Source organism: Pistacia vera, unplaced genomic scaffold (genome assembly GCF_008641045.1).
Source record: "Pistacia vera cultivar Batoury unplaced genomic scaffold, PisVer_v2 Contig374, whole genome shotgun sequence".
NCBI classification, from domain to species: domain Eukaryota; kingdom Viridiplantae; phylum Streptophyta; class Magnoliopsida; order Sapindales; family Anacardiaceae; genus Pistacia; species Pistacia vera.
In genome coordinates, this window is record NW_022196195.1 from 1,957,838 (window position 1) to 1,976,328 (window position 18,491).

General features: G+C 39.0%; 1 pseudogene; it reads left to right on the plus strand.

The window, feature by feature from the left end:
- LOC116140628 overlaps window positions 1-18,491 on the plus strand; it is a 40,794-nt pseudogene that overhangs the window by 10,158 nt on the left and 12,145 nt on the right.

Sequence of the window (18,491 nt, forward strand, 5' to 3'; positions counted from 1 at the left end):
CCAGTAATCCAAGCTAAACAATCTCTAATTCTATCAATATTTTCTTTAATTGTTTTCATACCATTTTTCACAATTAAATTAATAACATGACATGCATAACATTGGTGAAAAAACTTCAAATTGTTATATAAAGGTTAGTTACTTTGAAAATAATCTATAGTTCTACTATTAGAACTTGCATTATCTAAAGTTAAACTTATTACTTTACTAACAATATCATAATTTTCTAAAACTTCAACAATTTTATTATAAATTTGTTGACCACTATGATCAACATCCATTAATCTAAATCCTAATAAAGATTTATTTAATTTACATTCATTATCAAAATAATGACTAGTCACACAAATATAATATTGTTTAACTCTACCACTCTAAATATCGGCAGTTAGAGCCACACTAACATGACAAATATGTATTTTATTTTTTAATTCTAATTTTATTTTCTTAAACAATTTTGTTAAATCATTTCTAGTTGCAGTTTTAGAATAACTTTTAAATCATGGAAAAAATGAATTTTTAATAAATCTTTCAAAATATTTATCTTCAGCCATATTAATAGGTTGATTAGTTACAGCAATATATAAAGCTAATTGTTTCCTATATACATCAGAATTATAACGCCAAGTAGTACCCATATTAATTATTTGAGTTTGATTGGTTTCTCTATTTCCATGTTGAGCAATATGTTTATTAGCATGCATTTTTAAAGTACTAGTACCATTACCTGAATCAGCTTTATAAACATTTCCAAAATACTTGCATCTTGCTTTCTTCACTTGAACTCTATTTTCTACCTCGTAAAACTTATCGAAATGCGTCCAAACATCTGATGTGTGTCTGTCGTTGCTTTCGACAACAGTTGATGAACCCGCTTCAGCTTGAGATGAAGTTGGACGAGGAGACGATTACGAGGACGACTTCTAGAACCACCGGGAGCTGTATGGGGAGGAATCGAGGGCATATTTTGAGGTGTATCGGATTCTGAGACTGGGAAAGCTGTGGGACTATTTGAATCTCTTGCATTTATGTTAGTAAAATCAGCGGACTAGGACTAGGATAGTAGTTTTCTTCATCATTGATATTGATGAGAGATAAATATCTATCCATTATAGTTGAAAAAAAAATTGATGTAGAAGATATAAAAAATTAAAGAAAGAGAATTTGAATATGGAAATTGGAAAATTGGAAATATGAATTGAAAATTGCAAAAACTAATAAAAATTAAAATAAGAGTAAATTGATAACAAAGAGATTAAGAGAATAAATGAATAATTGAGAGATTAGAGATTAGAGAAAATGAGAGAATGAGAGAATTTGAGCTGTGAGAAAATATGAGAATTTAATGCCAATTTATAGAAAAAAATGGGAAAGAAAATGACGAAAAAGACCCCTCCAACGACTATATTTCAAGGGTAAAAGGGTAATTGGAAAAAACAAAATAATTTTTCTTTTTTTTTTTTAATTTGTTTTTGGGCCAACCCGCGGGTCAACCCGGCGGGTTGGCGGTCCTTTCTCTAGAAAGGACAAAATAGCAACCCGCGGGTCGCCAGGTTGCCATTTCTCAACCCGGCCCGCCAACCCTCTTGAATGCGGGCTGGGTTAGGGTTGACCCACCTAACCCGGCCCATTTGTTCCACCTCTAAACGGAAGTCAACAGTCATTCTTACAATTTTGATTTTGTTATCTTTATGAAGTGGCTTGTGAAAGATACCCAAACTGCTTATAGTTTGTCTGGTGATTCCCCATATCTTGATGCATCAATTTATGGCATGTTCCAATTGTTTGATATGATATCTGTTACTTTTTGAAATTTTCCTGTTCAGATGTTTTTAGCATAAATTACAGGTTCCCTTGAATCATTTTATGATATTATGTGATTTATTTGCTTGTTATCTTGTTTCATTCTTATATTTGGCTGTTAATGTTCATTGAATATGCTTCTAACAATGTTTTGGATGGGCTGAACATGTTTGATGGAACTGATAGTCATTATTTCCTTTCTGGATCAAGAGGTTAGCATTGGATGTGGAATTCTCGCCTTTTCAACTATGGAAGCTGGGAAGTATGTGCTTTTTGTAAATATATCACACTGGTGAAGCTTTTCCTTGTTTTTCTATTGCATGCTATATTTAGTTGGAATTAATTCTTTCCTTCTTATATAGGTATTAAGGTTTCTTCTTTCAAATGCAAGATGGTGGTTGGAAGAATATAAGTTTGATGGTGTAACTTAAATAATGTATACTCACCACGGATTGCAGGTATTATTTTAGTGCTTCTAGAAATTAATCCTTGTCTTCCTGATGAGATATAATGACTTGCTTACGTTTTCAGAATTTAATTGTGAAGGTTGTGAATTTGTGCCCAATGAGAGGAATGGAATCAAATAATACTCAGTTTCGGTAATTAATTTAAGGAAACCATAGCCTGACATGCCATATTGGTAATATAAGTTTATATCGAACTTTTAATCTTAATAACTGTCAAACAAACATTTAGCATCTTAAGCTGTTTGCTAATGGTTTAGTAATAATTTTAACGTCCTTGACTTGGCCTTACATGCCCAGAGTTTTGGGTCTCATCAGTGGCTGGGTAGTTTTGGTGTTTTAACAGTTGGAACAGTGATGTCCTGTTCTTATCCTATGTTGATCCAACTGTTCAACAGTCTTAAGGAAGATGTTAAATAACAGTGTAATGAATCTATGCTGGTATATTGAGCAAGAGTTGAGTTCATCTCTATACTTTCTTTTGCCAAACTGAAAGTGGTTGTTTCTTCCTCCAATAAGACACCACGTATACTGCCAATTCTTTTCTGTCATTCAGTCTTACATTTTATTCTCAAAATATCATAAAAACTTCTCGCACATTATTATTAGAGATGGTGAAAATACTACTGCATCATATCTACATGAAGCTTGAATTGCAACAGGTTGTATTTTTAACAACTACATTATTTGGCCTTCTGCCATTACAATGGCTCTTTGATTTGTTTGGTGTTGCAGATGGCATTTACTGGAAATTACAATGGATGCTTTGGATTTGCAACTTATGTAGATGCTGTTGTTTATCTGATGCTGGTCAATGATTTGATTCATGGACTCTGCCCTGAGGCTATTACCATTGGAGAAGATGTATGTTATACAGTCCCTTTAATTCATATTGAGCATCTTTTAATTCTAGGACTTTATTTCTTCTTCAGAGACTGGATTCCAATTTAATAAGATATATTTCTTATTCAGGATAAGTGTTATAGCTGAAAACTTAATACTGATCTATCAACACAAAACAATCACACCAAGAAACAAGAAAACACCACAAAATCAAACACACAGACAGGCCACGATTTACCGTGGTTCACTTATCCTTTTATGGATAAGCTACATCCACGTTGAGCTCAAGAACGGTATGAGCTCGCTGCACTTCGATTACCAGAAACAGTCAAGATTACACAGATTCAACACTCACCAGATCTACCCGATTACAACAGCAACCAGCCTTACAAGATACTCTTTGAATATCCCTAACCCGAGAGAACACTACTCTCACCTGAATGATTAAAACCCCTAATCACTCGACTGATTTAACTCACAGTCTGGAATGAAGAATCTCAACCCTAACATAGAGAAGAACATGCACAGAGAACCCTAACGACTGTAAATCACTCTACCAAAACTGAATGAACATGCGCTTATATATGGTTTGACTTTGTGATTGATCCTGGCCATTAGATCTGGAGTGCATCCTGTGGTCTGAATTAGTCCAAGTTAATATGCCTAAAACGACGCCGTATTAATGTTACTTAAACGACGCTGTTTCAGGCTTCCATATTTAACAATCTCCACCTTGGAAGCACTGGAAACAGACTCTTTGTGCAGCTTGCCCTGTCCCATTCTATCATAGCTCTTTATCACTCAAGATTACTTGATATACAGCAAGTTCAAGTAGTGCTTGAACTTAGCTGGAGTGATAATTTTGGTGCCCATATCTGCTGGATTCTCTTCTGTGGGTACCTTCTTCAGTTCAATGATTCCATTTGCAACTTGGTCCCTCACGAAGTGATAACGGACATCCACGTGTTTTGTTCTTTCGTGATACACTGGATTTTTGCTTAGGTGGATCGCACTCTGACTGTCTGAGTACACTGTAACCTTTCACCAATTAGTTTTACTTCTGTCAGAATTCCTTTCAGCCATAAGGCTTCTTTAACTGCATCAGTTACTGCAATGTACTCTGATTCTGTTGAAGACAGCCTACAATAGGCTGCAACTGTGATTTCCAGCTTATACAATTTCCACCCAGTGTGAAGTAATATGCAGTTGTTGATTTTCTGGAATCCTTATCACCTGCAAAATCAGCATCTACAAAACCAACCAGATCAAGTGCAGTATTTCTTTTACAGTATTCAAGCCCAACACAAACAATACTGTTTATATACTTTAGCATCCATTTTAGAGCAGTCCAATGTTCCATACCAGGATTGGACATATACCTGCTTAACATGGAAATGGCAAAAGCTAGGTCTGGCCTAGTACTAATCATGGCATACATCAGTGACCCCACAACATTTGCATAAGGGACAGACTCCATTTTCAACAGCTCTGTCTCAGTTTTGGGGCATTGAGACTTACTAAGAATAAACTGACTGGTAAGGGGCATTGAGACCAGTTTGGCACCAGCCATGCCAAACTTTGTGACTAGTTTAAGTAAGTAAGATTGTTGCTGCAGTCTGAGTTCACACCTCTTTCTATCTCTGTTTATTTCCATGCCCAAAATTTTCTTAGCATTCCCTAGGTTTTTCATGCTGAATTCAGTGTTTAGTCTTTTCTTCAATTCACTGATCAAGGTTTTTGACTTACTGATCAACAGCATGTCATCCACATATAAAAGCAAGTAAATAGGCAGATTATTATCCATTTTAAAATAGAAGCAACTGTCATATTGGCTTCTAGTGAATCCTATACCTATTATAAAGGTGTCAAACCTTTTGTACCATTGCCTAGGGGACTGTTTTAACCCATATAGGGATCTTTTTAAAAGGCAAGCATGTTCAGGGAATTTAGGATCAGTAAACCCCATGGGTTGACTCATATAGATTTTTTCTTCTAGTGTTCCATGAAGAAATGCAGTGGTGACATCCAACTGCTCTAGTTCTAAGTCTTGATAAGCAACTACAGACAGCATTAACCTAATTGTTTTGTATTTTACCACAGGGGAGAAGACTTCATTAAAGTCTATCCCCTCCCTTTGGGTAAACCCCTTAGCCACAAGTCTGACTTTGTACCTAGGTGGGTCAGCTATGGAAATGCCCTCTTTAAGTTTAAATAACCACTTGCATTGGGTCAGCTTCTGATTACTAGGTTTTAGAACCAGTGTCCAGGTTTCATTTACCTTTAAAGATTACATTTCCTCCTCCATAGCTGTTTTCCGTTTGTCCCTATCCTTGGATTCCATGGCCTCTTGATATGTATCAGGTTCAGACCTAAGCACTTCAGTCCCTGCAAGTAGAGCAATGTATATCAGTTCTGCATATGAGTACCTTGAGGGTGGTTTTACCTTTCTTCTGGTTCTGTCTCTGGCCAATTGGTAGTTAGTCAGTTCATTTTACTGTGGTTCTGGGAACTCTTCTACTTCCTCATCTTCAGCTTGGTCAGGTTCCTCAGGTGCAATTTCAGTTTTAGGCTGCTGGGTAGTTTGAGCTTGTGTTTGAGGTGGGTTTACTTGATGGGTTGTGTGCTCCACCTCAATCTGTGTGGTATTGGTCTGTCTAGCAGCTTCTTCTGTGCTTTTGGTTGTTCCTTCATCAGGGTTAGTGCCTTTGCATGGGAATACTCCCTCATTAAACACAACAACCCTACTTACTAAGATCCTGACCCCTGGTGACCTTCTGTCCCACAGCCTGTATCCCTTTGTGCCCTCAGGATATCCAAGGAACACACACCTGGTTGATCTTGGCTCCATTTTCCCCCCATTGTGTGAGCATATGCAGCACAGCCAAACACTCTTAGGTGCCCTAGTTCTGATCTTCTTCCAGACCATGTTTCTTCTGGACTGATAAGGCTTAGTGCTGTGGAAGGACTCCTATTCACTAAGTAGGCAGCTATGGAGAGTGCTTCTCCCTAGAAAGTTTTTGGTAGGTTTGAAGTGATCAAGAGGCATCTTACTTTGTCTAGCAGTGTTCTGTTCATCCTCTCAGCCACCCCATTTTGCTGAGGGGTATTTCTTACTGTCCTATGCCTTAGGATCCCCTGTTCACTGCAGAACTTATCAAACTCCAGATTACAGAACTCAAGCCCATTGTCAGTCCTAAAGGGCTTTCACCTTTCTGCCAGACTGGTTTTCAACAAGGGTTTTCCAGTCTTTAAACTTTGCTAGGGCTTGATCTTTTGACCTAAGTAAGAATACCCAGACCTTCCTGCTGTAGTCATCTACTATAGAGAGGAAATAGCTGTTTCCACCATGAGATTTAACCTTTTCTGGCCCCCATAAATCAGAATGTAGGTAATCCAAACAGTTGTTTGCTAGGTGAACTCCCTTAGGAAAACTATTTCTGTGCTGTTTGCCAAGTACACAACTTTCACAGAATTCTAGACTTGTAACAGTGTCTTTCCCAAATTGTCCTAGCCTGTTCAGTACATCCATTCCCTTCTGACTCATATGGCCTAATCTTAAGTGCCACCTTTCTGTTACTGATAAATTTTGAGACCCAAGTGTTGTGCTGTTGCAGTCAGAATAAAAACTACCACAAAGTACATATAGCCCATTTTTCTTTTCTCCTGTCAACACCAGATTCTCATTTTTATATACATTCAACCACCCACTGTTAGCCTTATAGCAGCAGCCTGCTTCATCTAGGGTGCCTAATGATATGAGGTTTCTCTTTAAGTCAGGTATATGTCTGACTTTGGTCAACCTTATTAGTTTTCCCCTGTTTAACCTAAGGGTAATGCAGCCAATCCCCTTAACCCTACATGCTTGGTTGTTCCCCATGTACACAGTCTCATGATCAGACTCCTCAAAGTCTTGGAACCAACTCCTATTGGGGCTCATATGGAAAGTACAACCAGAATCTAACACCCATTCCTTTGTAGTGTCAAATATTGACACTGTTAGGACTTTTGGTTCATCCATTTGGTTACTAGTGGTGGCTAGGTTGCTCTCTGTGTTACCTAGTTTCTGTTTTCTCTTCTAATCAAAACAGTTTTTCTTTAGGTGGCCTGTCTTATTACAGTGGTAACATTTCCTGGTTTCTGTTTTTGCTTTGTTGTTTCCCTTCCATTTCTTCTTGTTCTTACCCCCCTGACTTGAATGAAACCCTTTACTAGACTGAGCAGGTTCTATTCTACCCTTCACAAACAGAGTGCTATTGTTCCTCTTAAGAGTTTTGAGCTCTAATTCTCTAGCCTTAAGACTCGCAACTATCAAATCAACACTGGGTACAATACCGGAGTACTGAAGGGCATTCTTGACTACTTGGTAGTCTTCAGTTAGGGAATTTAATAATATCATGGCAAGACTAGTTTGTCCTAGTTCTTGGTCTGTGCCCTTTAAGATTAGATTCATCTTAAGGAACTCATCTAAGTTTTCCTCTATGGACTTCGAGTTATCCATCTTATAAGAGAATAAAGCTCCCTTTAAGAAAGCCAAATTTGGTGCAGACTGTAAAGCATATAGAGATTCTAATTTACCCTAAAAACCAAGAGGAGTTTCGAATCCATCTACCTTCCGAAGGACACTGTCTGAAAGATTCATCACGATCAGGTTATAAGCTTCTTCGTCAATCTCTTCCTTCTTCTCCAGTTTCTCCTCTGACCATTTCTTGGGATCCTTTTCCAGTGCAATTGCAACCTTGTTATGAGAGAGAAGAGCCTTCATCTTCTTTTTCCAACTCCCGAAGTCGATCTTCCCATCGTATTGGGAGATCTCCATTCGGGTGGTGCTCATTTTCTTGTAATGGCAGGGAAAGAAAAGTCTAAGGCGTACTTGGCGTTATTACACCAGAAGTTGCCAATTACTGCCAAGCAGTTTTTAAGGCGGTCACTGGTTTTCCAGCCGATATACCCTTACACTTTATCAAGATTTGACTCTCTAGAACCAATTCTAGACTCAAAGAAATAATCAAATTGAAAAACCCCGAATTCCTGAAACCCTAATTTCTGTTTCTTTAACAAAAATTCCCAAATTCACAAAACCCTAATTTTGGAAAAGGACTTCTTATACCGAAACAATGACAGAGAAGGTGAGTCTAAGGCGCACGAGGCGTTGTTACACTAGAAGTTGCCAATTACTGCCAGGCAGTTTTTAAGGCGGTCACTGGTCTTCCGGCCGATATACCCTTACACTCGATCAAGATTTGACTCTCTAGAACTTAATTTGGAGACTCATAGGAATTGATTTGAAAAACCCCCAATTTCTCAGAAGAACCCTAATTTTACGAAACCCTAATTTTGTAAAACACGAACTTCACTTTCAAGAAATGGCTCTGATACCACCGTTATAGCCGAAAACTTAATACTGATCTATCAACACAAAACAATCACACCAAGAAACAAGAAAACACCACAAAATCAAACACACAGACAAGCCACGATTTACCGTGGTTCACTTATCCTTTTATGGATAAGCTACATCCACGTTGAGCTCAAGAACGGTATGAGCTCGCTGCACTTCGATTACCAGAAATAGTCAAGATTACACGGATTCAACACTCACCAGATCTACCCGATTACAACAGCAACCAGCCTTACAAGATACTCTATGAATATCCCTAACCCGAGAGAACACTACTCTCACCTGAATGATTAAAACCCCTAATCACTCGACTGATTTAACTCATAGTCTGGAATGAAGAATCTCAACCCTAACACAGAGAAGAACATGCACAGAGAACCCTAACGACTGTAAATCACTCTACCAAAACTGAACGAACATGCGCTTATATATGGTTTGACTTCGTGATTGATCCTGGCCGTTAGATCTGGAGTGCATCATGTGGTCTGAATTAGTCCAAGTTAATATGCGTAAAACGATGCCGTATTAATGTTACTTAAACGAAGCTGTTTCAGGCTTCCATATTTAACAATAAGTCAATGAAAATGATTTTCTCATATAAGAAATGAGTGTTCTCAGAAAAGGTTTCATGCATGATATATATTCGTTGAAAATGTGTGTTTGCCTATGTTCCCTAAATCACCAATATTCTGTTCGGATAATTAGTGAGTTTCTTGAGTTATATTTTGCAAGTTGTAACATTTCAATTTCGCATCGGGCACCTAAAAACTAAAATACTTAACTTTTCAGTTAGATTAAGGACATAGTTAACATACTCAGGAATTAATTAAGTGCTTGTCGCAAATTAAATTAAACTTTTTCATATAAAGAAAAATGCGAAAACTCATTCACTAAAGCTACAATTCTGATTATTAGAAATTGGTACAGTTTATCTCCATAAATTAACTGAGCGTTAGAATTATTTCTCAAGATATGCTGTAAAACTCTGTATTTTGGGCCTACAGTAGATCATTATATCACTTCCTGCCTTATGTGATTGAAAGGGTTTGTTGTCTAACAACTGATCTATTTATTCTTTTGATAAGAAATTTTGAAAATCTTACTCTTGGTTTTGTTGTTCTAGTTTTGAGCAATGTCTGTGCGCATGCCACATTTTTTATGGATCCTTTGGCTATCTAGGGCTGGTCTTTCCTTTTTGTGAACAACTTGTTCACTTCTAGTAAATCTCCTTGTCTTTTCCATCCTTTTCTGAAGGTGACTAAACCCTGTTATTATTAATTATGTATACTTCAAATTTTTGTATAGCATTTGTCAGAATCCATATTAATGGAAAATCCTTTTTGGAATGTGATAGATCACATGCAGTGCAGGTCTACAATAGGCAAAGGAAGCATAGTAGAGGATCACAAGCTAGGCTGGCAAAACAGTACAGGACAGATGGCAACAGGACAGAGGATAGTCAACACAAGACAAATGGCAATATGGGAAAGGAACAGTACAACATTCTGTTATTGGAGTACTAGACAGATGGCAATATGGGAGAGGAACAGTACAACATTCTGTTACATTGGGCATTACAAAAAGAGAGCAGACCATGAGGGAAAAGCAGAAGAGAGGACAAGGAAATTTAGGAGGCAGCCAGCCCTCGAAGCACAACAGTGTTGTTTTTTTTTCTTTGAATCTGTTGAGTGTTTTGAGTCTTTGATATTGAGTACATAGTAAACTTTTATTCTGGTTTTTGTTTGCATTTCCAAAAGTGTAATACATAGTCTGAATCATTCAAATACAACTTCTGTTCTTGAATATTCTGTTACATTTCTCTTTTTCTTTAATTGTTACAATTCGTTGTTAGGTTTGTTGAGTTGCTGAATCCTATCAATTGGTATCAGACCGAGGTTGTTCGCTTGGGTATGGTCAGTACTCGAATGGAAAATAGAATGGATATTGTTGAGAAGGAAGTTACTAGGGTGAAGAGAGACATTTCCAAGTTGACAGAAATAGTGCATCCATAAGGGAGATAATGATGGATGTGTAAAACTGGATGAGGCGTAAGGATGAACAAGATGAAGCTCACAATATAGCAGAAGAAGAAAGATGATGGAAGGCTGAGGAAAAGACTCGTCGGAAGATGGCGGGGCAAGAAGAAGACAACAACTCAAGCGCGGGGATCCATCGCGATGAACCACCACCACCTCCTCCTCCTTACCACGGAGGCTATCACCACCACGAAGGAGGAAACTGATGAGAGTAGGGAGGTAGAAAATTAAAGCTTGTACTTTTTTCCGGCGAAGATCTGTATGGCTAGGTTTTTCGCGTGGAAAGGTATTTCGCCCTTAACCAAGTTGCTGACAAGAGCAAGGTCCTCTCCACGAATAGGATGAAGCTCACCATAGAGCAGAAGAAGAAAGACGATGGAAGGCTGAGGAAGAAACTTGCCGAAGGATGGCGGGGCAAGAAAAAGATAACAACTTAGGCACGGGGAACCACCATGGTAAACCACCACCACCACCTTCTCTTTACCAAGGAGGTTATCACCACCACGGAGGAGGAAACCGACGAGAGTGGGGAGGTAGAAAATTAGAGCTTCCATTTTTTTCCAGCAAAGATTTGTATGGCTGGGTTTTTCGCGTGGAAAGGTACTTCACCCTTAACCAAGTTGCTGACGAGAGTAAGGTCCTCTCCACGGCGTTGTGCATGGAAGGGGAGGCATCCAGGACATTGGGACTGATGTGGGCTGCGTTCAAGGTAGCTTTCGTGTAGAGATTTAGCGGCGCACAAGAAATCAACCCGTTGGAACTGCTTATGTCGACGAGGCAGACGGGAACCGTGCTAGACTATTGTCGGCTGTTTGAAGAAATTGCAGCAATGACAATAGAAGAAAGGGAGGATGTACTTTCTGCAGCATTTTTGAATGGGTTACGACCCAAAATCAGAGCTGAAGTGAAGCTCCAGCAACCAGAAATTTTGGGTCAGCCAAATTCTTTAACTCAAATTGCAGTGCTAGCCCAAAGAGTGGAAGAAAGAAATTCAATCTTGGAAGAGGCCAAAGGAGGGTTGGGCCGACAAGGAAAATTTGGCGAAATTAGTCATGGCCCACGTTTTAACTTAAACCCAACTGGAATGGAAGAACAAAAAAAAGCCCAAACCCACATAACCCAACCCAGCACCACCCAAACACATTCAATATACAATACAAAGTTTCAGCCCCAAAACACAAATTACAAGCATGCTTCCACCGAGAATAGCTCCAGTTACGAGTCAACTCCAGCAGACACCTTCAGGTTTTCCAACTTTTGGCGAGATTTTCCTTTTCGGAGGTTGACAGAATCTGAGATCCAGAGAAAGAAAGAAAGAAAAGGGATTATGTTATAGATGTGATGCAAAATTTTCACCTGGGCATAGGTGCAGTGAGAAACAGTTTTAGATTGTTTTGCTTGAAGGAGAAGATGAGGATCCAAAGCTGTAGGAAGAAGAGGAAAAAGAGGAAGTTGCAATTAAACAAAATCAAAGCCATGTGGAGCTATCCATAAGCTCGGTGGTGGGAATACAAGGGCAAAAAACGATGAAGTTTAAAGGGAGTGTCCACGGTAAGGAATTAATTGTGTTGATTGATAGTGGGGCTTCCCATAATTTCATTGGTTTGGAGGCAGTGGGTAGGTTGGAATTACCAGTGGTTACGACCCCATCTTTCAGAGTCAGAGTGGGAGATGGTTATCGGGTGACATGTCAGGGGGAATGTAAAGCGGTTCCGCTGGAATTACAAGGAATGGTTGTGGTTCAAGATTTTTTTTCGTTTGAAATGGGGAGCGCTGATGTAGGACTCTGGATGGCGTGGTTGGAGACTTTAGGGGAAACAGTAATTAATTGGAAGAAGCAAACTATGAAGTTCAGATCAGGAGAGCGAATGGTACAACTACGAGGGGATCCTTCCTTAAGCAAAACACTAGTGTCTCTGAAGGCCATGATTAAGACTCTACAGAAGGAAGGACAAGGAGTGTTAATCAAGTTTGGGGGGACTCAGAGACAAATGGGAAACGAAGAGAGAATTGACAAAAAATTGGTGGAGGTGCTGGATAAGTTTGGATAGGTGTTCGAACCCTTGGTCGGATTACCACCCGTCAGAACTCAAGACCATTCAATTCCATTAGTGTCAGGAACCCAACCCCTAAATCTCCGACCATATAAATACCCATACTATCAAAAGAATGAGATAGAGCATATTGTTAAAGAGATGATGGCTTCCGGGATCATCAAACCCAGTGTGAGTTCGTTTTCAAGTCCCGTGCTACTAGTGAAAAACAAAGATGGCGGATGAAGGTTTTGTGTTGACTACAGGGCCGTGAATAGAATTACAGTACCAGATAAGTTTCCGATTCCGGCAATTGATGAATTGTTTAATGAACTAGGAGGAGCGTCTATATTCTCTAAACTGGACTTGAAGTTAGGTTACCGCCAGATACGAGTCCTCCTTGAAGACACCCACAAGACGACATTCTGGACTCATGAAGGACATTATGATTTTTTGGTTATGCCTTTCGGATTAACAAACGCACCTTCCACTTTCCAAGCATTGATGAATGAAATTTTCAGGCAGCACTTGTGCAGGTTTATACTTGTTTTCTTTGACGACATACTCGTCTATAGTAAGGGGATGAACGAGCATTCTAGACATTTGGCAAACATCCTTCAGATTCTACTGGAACATCAGTTGATAGTAAACAGAAAAAAATGTTTGTTCGGGCAGCAACAGATAGAGTATTTGGGGCATGTCATCTCAGCCGAAGGCATAGCCGTCGACCCATCCAAGATAGAAAGCATCATCAAGTGGCTGGTACCAAAGAATGTGAGAGCACTTCACGGGTTTCTCGGTTTAACATGCTACTATCGGCATTTTTTCCAAGATTTCTGTAAGATCGCAGTACCCTTAACAACTTTACTTAAAAAAGATGCTTTCGGATGGAACAAAACAACCCAAACAGTGTTGTAGAGTTGAAGAGGATTATGACTAGCATTCTGGTTCTAGCTATGCCTGATTTTTCCAAAAAGTTTGTGATAGAAACAGATGCTTCGGGTAATGGATTAGGGGCAGTTTTGATGCAAGAAGGACGGCCACTCGCATACATAAGTAAAGGGTTATCGATGAAGTCTCAGTTAAAGTCAGTCTATGAATGGGAACTCATGGCCGTGGTTCTAGCCACTCAAAAGTGGCGTCATTACCTCCTAGGACAACAGTTTGTTATCCGAATAGACCAACGGAGCCTGCACTTCCTGACCGACCAAAAATTGTTGAGTGAAAGTCAACAGAAATGGGTCATCAAGCTGCTAGGATTGAATTTTGTCATACAGTATGGATCAGGAGCAGAAAGTAAGGCTGCTAATGAACTGTCTCACAGGGAAGAAGAGGCGGAACATAATGCCATAACTGTGGGTTGTTTTATAGGTGTGAAGGACTTAGAAGAAGCTATTCAGAAGGATGAGAAAATGCGTCACATTATTCAACAACTTCTGATCGATCCAAAGGGGCGACCTCCCTTCCAACTGGCGGGCCATCACTTACTCTATCAGGGTAGGTTAGTAGTCCCTAAAATAGGCCCTCACATACAAAACCTTTTACATGAGTTTCATTCTTCACCTATGGGGGGGCATTCTGGGTTTTTTAGAACCTACAAACGCATTGGCAATGTGGTTTATTGGGAGGGAATGAGAAAGGATATCAAGAATTTTGTGGAAGCTTGCGCGGTCTGCCAATAGAACAAATACGAGGCCTTAAGTCCTGCGGGATTGTTGCAACCACTACCCATTCCGAATCAAGTTTGGGAGGATATATCTATGGACTTCATTTCAGGGCTTCCGAAGGCCAGAGGGGTAGATACTATCCTAGTGGTGGTCAATCGTCTCTCGAAATATAGCCATTTTGTCACATTAAAACATCCCTACACCGCCAAGGAAGTCGCTGAGGTATTTATTAAGGAGATAGTCCGCCTACATGGGTTTCCACAATCGATCGTTTCTGATCAAGACCGAATCTTTATGAGTCATTTCTGGGGCGAGTTATTTTGCCAATCGGGGACCTAGCTCCACATGAGTTCTGCCTATCATCCACAAACAGACGGGCAAACAGAGGTGGTAAACCATTGCTTGGAAACTTATCTTAGGTGCTTTGTCACCGGCCAATCGCAATAATGGCCGAAATGGATACTTTGGGCAAAATTTTGGTTCAACACTACATTCAGTGTATCGGTAGGTATGTGTCCCTTTAAAGCATTGTATGGTCGTGACCCTCCGGTGGTATTAAAATACACAGTCATTCCTCCCAAGTTGATGAAGTCCATCACCAACTCTAGGACTGTAACTACATTCTCAAAGACTTAAAGAACAACCTGGTTCAAGCCCAAAATCGCATGAAAATGTATGCGGATAAAAGGAGAAGAGAAGTCGATTTTAAGGTGGGGGACTCAACCTATTTGAAACTTCAACCATACAGGCTATGCTTTCTAGCAAGGTGCCACAATGAAAAGCTTAGCCCATGATTTTATGGTCCATTTGTAATCAAAGACAAAATCGGGGTAGCAGCTTACCAATTAGATCTTCCTCCCTCAGCTCGCATACACGATGTTTTTCATGTGTCTCAATTGAAAAAAACCATTTTTCCAATTCCCAACAGCCAGCCCCTTCTGAATAACCTCAACGAAAACTTAGTTTTGAATGTGGAACCCTAATCAGTTCTTAAAAAACGAAAACTGCTGAATGGGTAATGGGAAGTTCTCATCCACTGGAAAGGACTGCTGGAATTCGAGAGCACTTGGGAGGACTTCCACACCCTCAATACTCAATTTCCCTATTTCCACCTTGAGGACAAGGTGGCTCTTCTTGGGGAAGGTAATGATAGATCACATGCAATGCAGGTCTACAATAGGCAAAGGAAGCATATTAGAGGATCACAAGCTGGGCTGGCAAAACAGTACAAGACAGATGGCAATAGGATAGAGGACAGTCAGCACAAGACAAATGGAAATATGGGAGAGGAGCAGTACAACATTCTGTTATTGGAGTAATAGACATATGGCAATATGAGAGAGGAGCAGTACAACATTCTGTTACACTGGGCATTACAAAAAGAGAGCAGATCATGAGGGAAAAGCAAAAGAGAAGACAAGGAAATTTGGGAGGCAGCTGGCCCTCGAAGCACAGCTGTGTTGTTTATTTTTTTTCTTTGAATCTGTTGAGTGTTTTGAGTCTTTGATATTGAGTACGTAGTAAACTTTTATTCTCGTTTTTGTTTGCATTTCCAAAAGAGTAATACACTGTCTGAATCATTCAAATACAATTTCTGTTCTTGAATATTCTATTACATTTCTTCTTTTTTTTTTTTTTTTAACTGTTACAATCCGTTGCTGGGTTTGTTGAGTTGCTGAATCCTATCAGAATGTTTTAGAAGAGTTTGACAAAAAATATTCACTTTACACAAAGAAGGCATATGATAATGAGGATCTGAAGATTGAGCAAACTAGAGTGCCAGCATATAGAAAAAGTAAAGGTCAAGCTATTGTGACAAAATTTTAACTCAAATTTATTCTACAAATTCTTAACCATTAATTCAATGCAGTTCAATGGTTTAGAAGTTTCTGCGTTGGCATTAAAAATGACTACCTTTATCTTCTTTCTCTTTGTCTATTGGAACAATGGCCAAGAATTTGTATTACAAATTTGAGTTGTAATAACCTAGCTATGAATAAATGATTAAAATTTATTGGAAGCTTATTTTTTTGTCAAGCTAAGATTCTTATACTTCTCTTTTTGTGATAAAATACCAACTCTCTGCCCTGAGGTTATTCTGTTAAACATATGGTTTTTTTTCCTTGCAGATTAGCGGAATGCCAACATTTTGCATTCCTGTTGAAGATGGTGGTGTTAGATTTGATTAGATGTGTTCCTATTAGGAGTCTTAAACTTGTTACCCGTTCAACAAACTTTAAGCTTTTTTTTTTTTTTTTTTTTAATCAATGCATTTGGCTACAAATGTGTGCTTTGTCTTAGTACTGTGTAGGAAAAGGGATGAAGACTGGCAAATGAGTGACATTGTTCACACACTGACCAACAGAAATTGGTTAGAAAAATGTGTTGCTTATGCTGAAAGTTACGACCAAGCTTTAGTTGTTGACAAAAAAATTGTGTTCTAGTTGATGGACAAGGTTAGTTGTGTTCTTACTACTTATAGCATACAAAATACCATGGACCTTAGCCGTACTCTTACTTATGTACATATTGTTCACTGAAGGACACAGCGTGCACACCTTTACATGTGCCGTGGAAATGCTTTTTGGTTCTACAATATGAACTTTGGATCTGTCTAAATGAAATTATTTTCAGACACCTCTTCTCTGTAGTTCATTGCTTTTTTGTGTTTTGACAAACTAATTTTGTTATTTATGCTATACAAACTAAATTTCCACATAGGCATTGCACAACATCTTTATTTGATGGAGCTACTAATATTTTTTTAATGAAATTTAAATTACAAGCCTATTCCCTCATTATATCTCTTCTTAAAAGTCCATTCAAATAATTTATAGAGCATGTTATCAAATATGTTTCTTTCGATGCACTGCTGGTACCACTTGCATGAGATAACTTTAGAGAGAAAAATGAATGGTAGTTAAAGTTGTTGGATATGAATGCAATAATTTTTACATTCTGGAAAGGGAATCTTTTTCACTCTTATTTCATTTTATGGTAAATAAGAGGGATTACAAGTTATTTTAGGGAACAGTCCTTTCAAATTCCTAATTAATTGTAAACTATTGCGAACCTTCCCAGATTCTTTTACTCAACCACACACGAAAGTTAATCACCAGAATATACTCAACAATTCAAGGAAAACATCAAGAATCACAATCTATATAACTCCATTGAGATGTTAAGAATTACACTCATTCATATTGATTATATCTCAATATCAGAATAACAAGAACATAAATAAACAAAACTATAAAATACTGATATGCTGGACTTCAAGGGCCAGCTACCTCCCCTTCACTATATTCTCATCAGATATCCTTTCTCCATCTTCTGTTGCTCCTTTTATTCACTACCTTATCCTAATAGAATTCCACCATCCACCAGTCTCCTTTCGCCACCTGTCCACTTCACCTTTTCTTCTCTTCACACGTTAGTTACCTTTTTATCACAATTAATCCTCTACTGCTTCTTCCTACGCTTCTTATTATATACCAGCACCTCACGTGTTGCATAATACCCTCCCGAAGAAGAACCACCTTGTCCTCAAGGTGGCATGAAGGGAACTGCAGGTTCAGGGTTGTATACTCTTCCCAAGTATTCTCATGGTGAGCCAACCCCTTCCACTTAACGAGGACTTCCTTTTGGCCATTGAGTAACCTTATGATCTTAAGTACCTCCTCAGGCTCGACTACTAAAACCGGGTCTTCATTTAATGAATCTGGAAGAGGCTGCATGTTTGGTGGTGGAAAAATATTTTTCTTAAGTTGGGACACATGAAACACACTATGGATACGAGCATCCGGTAGTTCTAACCTGTAAGCTGCTGGTCCAATTTTCTCAAGGACTTGAAAAGGGCCATAGAACCTTGGGCTTAGCTTTTCATTGCAACAGGAGGCTAGGGATTTCAGACGCTATGGCTGGATCTTAAGATAGGCAAATTCTCCCACCTCAAACTGGACATCCCTCCTCTTTGTATTGGCATAGCTCGTCATGCAGTTTTGAGCTTTGTTCAGATTCTCCTTAAGTTTGAGTAAGATGTCATTAAGGGTCTGAATTTGTTGATTGACTTCATCCACCGGAGAACCGTGGTCTGTGTATTTCAACAAGGTTGGAGGATCCCTTCCGTATAAGGCTTTGAATGGACTCATACCCGTAAAGCTGCTGTATGTCATATTGAACCAGAATTTAGCCCACAAAATCCAGTGAGGCCACTGCCGAGGTTGATTCCCTATAAAACAACGGAG